The sequence below is a fragment of the Salvelinus sp. IW2-2015 genome, linkage group LG9 (assembly GCF_002910315.2).
Source record: "Salvelinus sp. IW2-2015 linkage group LG9, ASM291031v2, whole genome shotgun sequence".
NCBI classification, from domain to species: Eukaryota; Metazoa; Chordata; class Actinopteri; order Salmoniformes; family Salmonidae; genus Salvelinus; species Salvelinus sp. IW2-2015.
Window position 1 is genome coordinate 2,039,391 of NC_036849.1, and position 8,952 is coordinate 2,048,342.

Below are 8,952 nucleotides of genomic sequence, written 5' to 3' on the forward strand. Positions count from 1 at the left end.
ACCTAACCCTAACCCTTACCTTAACCCTAACCTTAACCAAACCCCTTAACCATGACCTAACCCTAACCACAACCACAACCAAACCCCTTAACCATGACCTAACCCTTACCTTAACCCTAACCCCAACCAAACACATTAACCATGACCTAACCCTAACCCTTACCTTAACCCTAACCACAACCAAACCCCTTAACCATGACCTAACCCTAACCTTAACTTTAACCACATTTTTATCCATTCTGAAATGAAATATTGGTTTGGGCGTGAGCTTTTCCCAGAGTCATCGTTTTTTCCAGCGTCAACGTCTCTGGGAGAATAGCCAAGGACGTTCATACACAGAGGCACGCACTAGACTAGAGAATGTGTGACGGACAGAGGTGCTTCAGTGAAACACAAAAGAGAAACATAAAGGCGAGATGGGAGAGAAGAGAGAACCAGAGGTGACCTTCATAAAGCAGAAATAAAGAGAGCCCTGTTCACTCTCCCACTTATCTTTGCCTCTATGGTAACCGAGCCTCTGGGTATTTAGTAGAAACCCTGAACTTCCTGTTTGCTTGGGAGGCAGCATCCAATCAGGAGCCAGAGATTTCAGGTGTGGGGTTAGTGTGTCCTATATAGGCGGAGCTCAATCACCACAAGGGGCCATGGGCACAGAGAGCGAGAGAGAGAGAGAGAGGAGCAGGAGAAAGAAATAGAGAGAGGGGCAGGAGAAAGAGAAGAGAGGTTAGAGATAGACATGATGAAAGAAAATAGGAAAAAAAGAGTGAAAGTGAGGGGAACTAGATAAACAGAGGGAGGGAAGTAAAAGAGGATGTTGAGAAGATGAGAAACGGTCTTTTAGTAAAGTATTGCGAGAGCAGAGATATAAAGCCTGTTCACTTTCCATTTGTAAGAACACCTCACCGGGTCACATAGAGGAGTACCACTCTATGGAGCATGCTGGCTACTCCTGAGTCCCCAAAATACACCCTGGTGCACTTCTTTTGGGCCCATTGGGCTCTGGACAAAAGTAGTGCACTATATAGGGAATAGGGTGCCTTTTGGGATACAGTCCCAGACTCCCTGGAGAGAGAGGGAGCGAGAGAGAGAGAGAGAGACAGTCATATACTATCTAGTTAGCACTGTGCTTTGGTACACAGTCAGGTAGCCACTTAATGGCCACGCTAGAAAGGACAGGAGTGGCGATAGCATCAGAACTATGACCATCAAGTGCATGAGCTTTTGGGTCTTGTTCTACTGTAGCATTAGGGTTTGGCTACAGTTAGAGTATGAGTTACAGTCACATTCGTTGAATGGAGGAGACCAAGGCGCAGCATGATGTGAATACATTCTTCTATTTATTAACGAAGAAACACTAAACAAACTATACAAAAACGAACGTGACGCTATATATAAACAAGTGCAGACACAGGCAACTAACCATAGACAAACTAGACATACAACATAGAATGCCCACTCAGATCACACCCTGACCAAACAAAACATAGAAACATACAAAGCAAACTATGGTCAGGGCGTGACAGTTACGTTTATAGTTGTGGTTTGAATTCCATTTGTTGCTGTAACACACAGCACAACCCTTTGAATCCCTCACATTTTGTACCTGTACATTTTGTTTTCCTGGATGGCTAACAATTCCAAACTGTCCCAGACACATCCCTGGATAATGATTGTCGAATACTAGTTTTCCGAACCTGAGACTCAGTGCTCACATTTTCCTGGGCAGCATTTGGGTTCTCTAAATTTGATGGGAACTGTGATGGAATACAGTGCTCAGCTTCTGAGATCCCTTTAAAAGCAAGAACAGCAGACTGGCAAGCACACACACAAGTGTACAGTGCACACGCACACGCACACACACACACACACACACACAACACACACACAACACCACACACACACAACACACACACACACACACCACACACCACAGTTCCGCTCAGTCAGCACACCCAACCGACCAGAGAATTCCTGCTGCTCCGACTTGATCCATACGGACGAACAGCAGAATTCCTGAGTGAGGAAGCTTTGTCTCGCTACAAAGGGAACGTTCTTATGGAGGGGGACCAATGTGTGCGTGTGTCCTTCAGCACACCAACACTTAGTTCATAATGCAAATATTACTGTTTTTTTATCGCTTTGGTACTATTTTCACAAGTATGTGGTAACATTTCACAACTCTTAGTACAAAACTCAAAACAGATCATCAAAAAGGCTGTTTTTTCAAAACTTTTAGCACATTTTTAATTGACTAAGTACAACACAAAATCACACAGTAACTTTGTCTAGAAATACCTTTGACAGAACGTAATTGCCTTACACAATGCATTGCTCACAATACTTTTCATATGATTCTCTTCTCATTTGTTTAAATACGTTTGGCCATCACTTAATCCAACTGCGCTTAATGATTCATCACTTAACAGTTTGGCAAACCTATAGAATTTAAACTGGTTCGTCTACTATATATGGATTTCGAGAACTACAGACATAAAATGTGTTGGTAAAGTATACATATCTAAATGACATGTATGATAAATGATAACCATACATAATGACTACTGGTTATTGCTAATTGATTTCAGATAGTGGTAACCACAATTGGTGACCATATAAAAGGGGGTGTGTGAACACTTGCAACGTCTTTTAACATGGAGCAGGATAGACAGCAAGGGAGAGGAAGAAATCAAAGAGCTCGTGGACAAGGGGCCCGTCAGAGAGGTGGGCATCAGAGAGAGAGAGAGGGGGAGGCAGACGGCAGGGAACTGTTGTGTCTAATGAAGTCTAGGCCGGTAAGTCTGCAGGGTATGCATTGTGCTTAACCATTACATTTACAGTAAATGACATATTGTAATGCATGCCAATTCACAAAATGTTACAGTATTCTCACAGTATGATCTATTGGAAGTATACTCTGTTCTATCCTCAGAATTGACAGAAGACCCCATGGTGGTGACCGTGTGCTGACCGACCAGCAGGAGCGGGCCGTGGTGGAAATGGTGAGGGACAGGAATGACATACGGCTGTCTGAAATAAAGCAGACCATTGAGGAGAACGATGACACATACGATGTGAACGATGACCGAAATATATTTTTTTGAGGGTGATGGCTCTTGATGCTGCTGTGAACCATCGCAGGTATATCTTTGTTGATGAAGTGGGCTGCAACCTGGCCAAAACTCGGCTCTGTGGGTGGAAACTCATCGACCGTCCAAGTGCCTGGACAACGTGGGGCAAATATTTCCATGTGCGCAGCTATCTCTGAAGATGGTGTGGTAGGACGTAAGCCATTACTTGGATCCTACAACTCTGCACACCTCATTGTGTTTCTCAATGAAATTGAGCAAGGCCTGTCAAGGTGAAGGGGTCACTTATGTCATTGTGTGGGACAATGTCAAGTTCAACCATGCAGAGGTGGTTCAGGCATGGTTTTGGGGCCTTCCCTGATCCGTGACCCTATACTTGCTCTTATACACTCCTTTTTTTCCAGCATGGCGGTGGAAGGGGTACGTTCGCAATCCCGTGACGTGCCACCCTCCTTCTGGCCATGGATGAGGCATGTGACGACATCAATGTCAAGCTTGGATTCTCCATGCCTAAAGGGTTTTTTCCCGCGGCGCATGAACAATGAGGACATTCACTGTGATATGGATGAGAATTCATGGCCAAATGCTCAAGACAGGCTTGACGCAAATGAATGCGTTCATTTAATTTGTTTCATTTCATTTCTTACCTTTGATTACAGACAGTACACACGTTGTTTGTTGCATGAATGATTGTAGAGGATGTCTTCATTAATCACACCTTTGATGACACATTTGATAGACATTATAGAAATGATAGATCTCGTCAATTTTGTTGGGTGATGTAAGTGTATTGCCTCATGTGAACTGTGTAATGTACTGTAAGTTACAGTACTGTAGTATATTACTTTCAGCTCTTCTAAGGGCGATTTGAAACGCGTATCTTGCATGGTTTGCTATTGGATTAACTGGTTGTTAAACGACTAAATTGAAAAGATCTAATTGTTGTGTTTTGGTGATTGAACCGATGTTCTCAATACATTTCACAATAAACGTATATTTTGAGTCAATGGTTGTGTGGTGAGAGATGTTTACGATCCAAATGAACGCACAATGACAGCTTCTGAAAGAAAGACTGGCTGCGTTACATGTGTGACCAGTTCTGAGCTTTGTACTAAGAGTTGTGAAAGCTTACCACATAAAATGGTACTAAAGCGATAAAAAAATAAATGTAAATCAAATAGAGCCTCTGGTCACATACAGTTGAAGTCGGATGTTTACATACACCTTAGCCAAATACATTTAAACAAAATTTTTCACAATTCCTGACATTTAATCCTCGAAAAATTCCCTGTTTTAGGTCAGTTAGGATCACCACTTTATTTTAAGAATGTGAAATGTCAGAATAACAGTAGAGAGAATGATTTATTTCAGCTTTTATTTCTTTCATCACATGCCCAGTGGGTCAGAAGATTACATACACTCAATTAGTATTTGGTAGCATTGCCTTTAAATTGTTTAACTTGGGTCAAATGTTTCGGGTAGCCTTCCACAAGCTTCCCACAATAAGTTGGGTGAATTTTGGCTCATTCCTCCTCACAGAGCTGGTGTAACTGAGTCAGGTTTGTAGGCCTCCATGCTCGCACACGCTTTTTTCAGTTCTGCACACACATTTTCTATAGGATTGAGGTCAGGGCTTTGTGATGGCCAACTTCAATATGATACTTTGTTGTCCTTAAGCCCTTTTGCCACAACTTTGGAACTATGCTTGGGGTCACTGTCCATTTTGGAAGACCCATTTGCGACCAAGTTTTAACTTCCTGACTGATGTCTTGAGATGTTGCTTCAATATATCCACATAATTTTGCTTCCTCATGATGCCATCTATTTTGTGAAGTGCACCAGTCCCTCCTGCAGCAAAGCACCCCCACAACATGATGCTGCCACCCCCGGGCTTCACGGTGGGGATGGTGTTCTTCGGCTTGCAAGCATCCCCCTTTTTCCCCCAAACATAACGATGGTCATTATGGCCAAACAGTTCTATTTTTGTTTCATCAGACCAGAGGACATTTCTCCAAAAAGTACGATCTTTGTCCCCATGTGCAGTTGCAAACCGTAGTCTGGCTTTTTTTATGGCGGTTTTGGAGCAGTGGCTTCTTCCTTGCTGAGCAGCCTTTCAGGTTATGTCGATATAGGACTCGTTTTACTGTGGATATGAGTTTGACTGAGTTTTGAGGTAGGCCTTGAGTTATATCCACAGGTACACCTCCAATTGACTCACATGTCAATTAGCCTATCAGAAGCTTCTAAAGCCATGACATCATTTTCTGGAATTTTCCAAGCTGTTAAAAGGCACAGTCAACTTAGTGTATGTAAACTTCTGACCCACTGTCACTGTGATACAGTGAATGATAAGTGAAATAATCTGTCTGTAAACAATTGTTGGAAAAATGACTTGTGTCATGCACAAAGTAGATGTCCTAACCGACTTGCCAAAACTATAGTTTTAGACTCCAACCTAAGTGTATGTAAACTTCCGACTTCAACTGCACATACATACATACATACATACATACATACATACATACATACATACATACATACATACATACATACATACATACATACATACGTACGTACGTACGTACGTACATACATACATACATACATACATACATACGCACAGAAGCAGTGAACAGAGCAAAGCTATTCCTGTCTCTGTAGTTGCTAGGGAGAGAATCTGCTAAGATCAAGAATGCCTCCACTTACACCACATTAAATATCAGAATAGATCAAATACTGTATGAACTGGCTGGGTTGGGAAACCCAGTCACATGGACATCTAAATTGCATTGACCGACAGCATCTACAGCGCATTCGGAAAGTATTCAGACCCCTTGACTTTTTCCATTTTGTTACGTTACAGCCTTACTCTAAAAATGTATTAAATTGTTTTTTCCCCCTCATCAATCTAAACACAATACCCCATAATGGCAAAGCAAAAACTGTTTTTTTGTATGTATATACAATGTATATAAAAAAACAGAAATATCACATTTATATAACTATTCAGACCCTTTAGTCAGTAGTTTGTTGTGGCTTCTGTCTGGCCACTCTACCATAAAGGTCTAATTGGTGGAGTGCTGCAGAGATGGTTGTCCTTCTGGAAGGTTCTCCCATCTCCACAGAAGAACTCTGGAGCTCTGTCAGAGTGACCGTCGGATTCTTTGTCACCTCCCTGACCAAGACCCTTCTCCCCCAATTGCTCAGTTTGGTAGGGCTGCCAGCTCTAGGAAGAGTCTTGGTGGTTCCAAACTTCTTCCATTTAAGAATGATGGAGGCCACTGTGTTCTTGGGGACGTTCAATTCTGCCGAAATGTTTTGGTAACCTTCCCTAGATCTGTGCCTCGACACAATCCTGTCTCTGAGCTCTATGGACAATTCCTTCGACCTTATGGCTTGGTTTTTGCTCTGACATGCGCTGTCAACTGTGGGACCTTATATAGACAATCATGTTCAATCAATTGAATTTACCACAGATGGACTCCAATCAAGTTGTGGAAACATCTCAAGGATGATCAACAGAAACAGAATGCACCTGAGCTCAATTCCGAAAGTCTCATAGCAAAGGGTCTGAATACTAATTTAAATTGGGTATTTCTGCTTTTTGTTTTTAATACATTTCCAAAAACCTGTTTTCGCTTTGTCATTATTGGGTATTGTGTGTTGAGATTGCTGAGGATTTTTTTTTATATAATCAATTTTAGAATAAGGCTGTAACGTAACAAAATGTGGAAAAAGTCAAGGGGTCTGAATACTTTCCAAAGGCACTGTAGATCTCTCTATTGTATAGTTGAGCATGGTAAGTGGTGTTTACCAGTAATAACAAGCCCAGATAAACAGACGGAAAGATAGCCTTGTCTCAATGTGTTCATAGATAGCCGAGCTTACACTGAGTGTACAAAACATAAGGAACACCTGCTCTTTCCATGACATACACTGACCAGGTGAATCCAAGTGAAAGCTATGATCTCTTTTTGATATCACTTGTTAAATACACTCCAATCAGTGTAGATGAAGGATAAGAGACAGGTTAAATAATGATTTTTAAGCCTTGAGACATTGTTTTAAATGTAACCTTTACTTAACTAGGCAGGTCAGTTAAGAACAAATTCTTATTTACAATGGCAGCCTGCCGGGGAACAGTGGGTTAACTGCCTTGTTCAGGGGAAGAACGACAGATTTTTACCTTGTCAGCTTGGGGATTCAATCCAGCAAACTTTCCGTTACTGGCCCAACGCTCTAACCACTAGGCTACCTGCCGACATGAATTGTGTATGTGTGCCATTCAAAGGGTGAATGGGCAAGACAAAATATTTAAGTGCCTTTGAACGGGGTATGGTGGTAGGTGCCAAGCGCAGCGGTTTGTGTCAAGAACTGCAACGCTGCTGGGTTTTTCACGCTCAACAGTTCTGTGTATATCACGAATGGTCCACAACCCAAAGGACATCATGCCAACTTGACACAACTGTGGGAAGCATTGGAGTCAAGATGGGCCAGCATCGCTGTGGAATGCTTTTGACACCTTATATAGTCTATGCCCCAACGAATTGAGGCTGTTCTAAGGGCAAATGGGGGGTGCAACTAAATATTAGGAAGGTGTTCCTAATGTTTGGTATACTCCGTATAGATGTGTGTTAACCGCTGTGAGCTGCATTCATAAAGACAGAGAGGCTATCAATGGCTTGTTGGCTGCTATGCTGGATTCACATGGCTCTGGCTGCCGCGTTTTATCTCCTCTCGTCTCTCTCTCCTTCCTTGTTGTCACTCGCTCCATTTCTCTCGTTCTCTTTTATCACTCTTTCCCTGGTCTCAGTTGAAAGATTGATAGAGTCAAACTCGCTGCGTATTTTCCTTTCACCCAACTCTCACTCACTCTCTCTCTCTCTCCCCATCTCTCCTCTCTCAGTGTAAGTTTGTCTCTAGTCTGGTCTGTCACTGGCAGGCTGTATGGTTTAGTTGAGCCAGTAGTTTACTACGAGGAAAATTGTTCTACAGTGTGAGTCAAACACTGACCTTGAACACTCTTTTAACAAACACTCCCCTGCTACAATGAACATGAGTGAGGGAAAGCAACAGAGAGAGAGGGAGAAAGGGGGAGAGAGAGGGCAAGAAAGAGTGAGAAAGGAGAATGAGAGATTGCGAACGGGTGAAGGAGAGAGAGAATAGAGGTGGGTGACAGCGATAAAAAGAGGAGGGAGAATGGAAGATTCAGAAGAGGAAAAGACCCACAGACACACTTCACACAGTGTCGCACAGTGTGTGTGTGAACTGTTAGCTACCACACATACCCCCTCACAGGGACAGGAGCGTGACCTGTTCACACACACACGACTCCTGACAAGAACAAGTCAGATTAGATAAGGCGTATAGTAACCTTTCAATCCTGCTGCTCTCCCGATCCTGAAATACTCCTTCTTTTGTCACTCGTTCTTCTTCTTCCTCCAAAAGGTTTAAATCCCTCCGTTTAATCCCTCCATTCCGTTCAGATTCAGTGTTACAGCAGAGACCATTGGGATGACCACACTCACTTCTCTTCCTCTAGCTTCTCTCTCTCTCTCTCTGTATGTCTGTCTTTCTGAGTCCTGCTCTCTTCCTCTCTCTCTCTGTCTCTCTCTCTCTGTGCTGGAACAGAGGAGGCAGTCCGACACAGGAGCCAGTAACTCTCTGGGTCCTAGTGTCTCCTGGGTTGACTGAAAGAATGTCATTGTTCCTTGTTGCCTTGCGAGGTGGCTTGCACGCACGCACGCACGCACGCACACACACACACAAGTCAACGTCACACAGAACAAAGTGAGCTTAAGTCTCTAGGTCATTTTTTTCTCCACCAATTAGAAAAGCAGTTAGTGATCTGACAGCCATAATTAAA

The 8,952-nt window shown here is 42.8% G+C and overlaps 1 protein-coding gene across 1 annotated transcript in view; it reads right to left on the reverse strand.

The window, feature by feature from the left end:
- The window catches only part of foxn3 (forkhead box N3), a 115,894-nt gene extending 107,206 nt beyond the window's left edge, over positions 1-8,688 (reverse strand). The window contains exon 1 of the mRNA XM_023993930.2: positions 8,461-8,688. The gene's annotated coding sequence lies outside the window, so the exon portion shown is untranslated. The remainder of the gene's footprint in view (positions 1-8,460) is intronic.
- Positions 8,689-8,952: the final 264 nt, after the last annotated feature.